Below are 1670 nucleotides of genomic sequence, written 5' to 3'. Positions count from 1 at the left end.
TGCTAGCTAGGTAAACACCAACGTGTTCTGTGCTAGCTAGGTAAACACCAACGTGTTCTGTGCTAGCTAGGTAAACACCAATGTGTTCTGTGCTAGCTAGGTAAACACCAATGTGTTCTGTGCTAGCTAGGTAAACACCAATGTGTTCTGTGCTAGCTAGGTAAACACCAATGTGTTCTGTGCTAGCTAGGTAAACACCAATGTGTTCTGTACTAGCTAGGTAAATGAATTAATTTGTGATTAGAAAACAGAACTTCTGGAATGCTCCTGAATTCCTTCCCCTCTGTCGCTCCTCCTTCCCTCCGCTCCTCCTTCCCTCCGCTCCTCCTTCCCTTCGCTCCTCCTTCCCTTCGCTCCTCCTTCCCTCCGCTCCTCCTTCCCTCCGCTCCTCCTTCCCTCCGCTCCTCCTTCCCTCCTCCTTCCCTCCGCTCCGCTTATTTCAACTTTAATTAACGAGGCAAGTCAGTTAAGAACAAATTATTATTTACAATGACGGCCTACCAGGGAACAGTGGGTTTAACTGCCTTGTTCAGGGGCAGAATGACAGATTTGTACCTTGTCAGCTCAGGGATTTGATCTTGCAACCTTTCGGTTGCTAGTCCACCGCTCTAATCACCTGCCGCCCCAGGTGTATGTAGTGTCTGTATGCAGTGTGTGTATGCAGTGTGTGTATGCAGTGTATATATGCAGTGTCTATATGCAGTGTGTGTATGCAGTGTGTGTATGCAGTGTATATATGCAGTGTGTATATGCAGTGTGTATATGCAGTGTGTGTATGCAGTGTATATATGCAGTGTGTATATGCAGTGTGTGTATGCAGTGTGTGTATGCAGTGTGTGTATGCAGTGTGTATATGCAGTGTGTGTATGCAGTGTCTGTATGTATTGTGTGTATGTAGTGTATGTATGTATTGTGTGTATGTAGTGTCTGTATGCAGTGTGTGTATGTAGTGTCTGTATGCAGTGTCTGTATGTAGTGTCTGTATGCAATGTGTGTATGTAGTGTCTATATGCAGTGTGTGTGTAGTGTCTATATACAGTGTGTGTATGCAGTGTGTGTATGCAGTGTCTATATGCAGTGTGAGTATGCAGTGTGTATATGCAGTGTGTATATGCAGTGTGTGTATGCAGTGTGTATATGCAGTGTGTGTATGCAGTGTCTGTATGTAGTGTCTGTATGTAGTGTCTGTATGTAGTGTCTGCATGCAGTGTATGTATGCAGTTTGTGTATGTAGTGTCTATATGCAGTGTGTGTGTAGTGTCTATATACAGTGTGTGTATGCAGTGTCTGTATGCAGTGTGTGTATGCAGTTTGTATATGCAGTGTGTATATGCAGTGTGTGTGTAGTGTCTATATGCAGTGTGTGTATGCAGTGTGTATGTGCAGTGTGTATATGCAGTGTGTGTATGCAGTGTGTATATACAGTGTGTGTATGTAGTGTCTGTATGTAGTGTCTGCATGCAGTGTATGTATGCAGTTTGTGTATGCAGTGTCTGTATGCAGTGTGTGTATGCAGTGTGTGTATGCAGTTTGTGTATGCAGTGTCTACAGTATATGCAGTGTCTGTATGTAGTGTCTGTATGCAGTGTGTATATGCAGTGTCTGTATGTAGTGTCTGTATGCAGTGTCTGTATGTAGTGTCTGTATGCAGTGTCTGTATGTAGTGTCTG

This window comes from Oncorhynchus mykiss, chromosome 3 (genome assembly GCF_057628025.1).
Source record: "Oncorhynchus mykiss isolate SJ-2025 chromosome 3, ASM5762802v1, whole genome shotgun sequence".
NCBI lineage: Eukaryota > Metazoa > Chordata > Actinopteri > Salmoniformes > Salmonidae > Oncorhynchus > Oncorhynchus mykiss.
Note: the sequence above shows the minus strand (reverse complement) of the source record.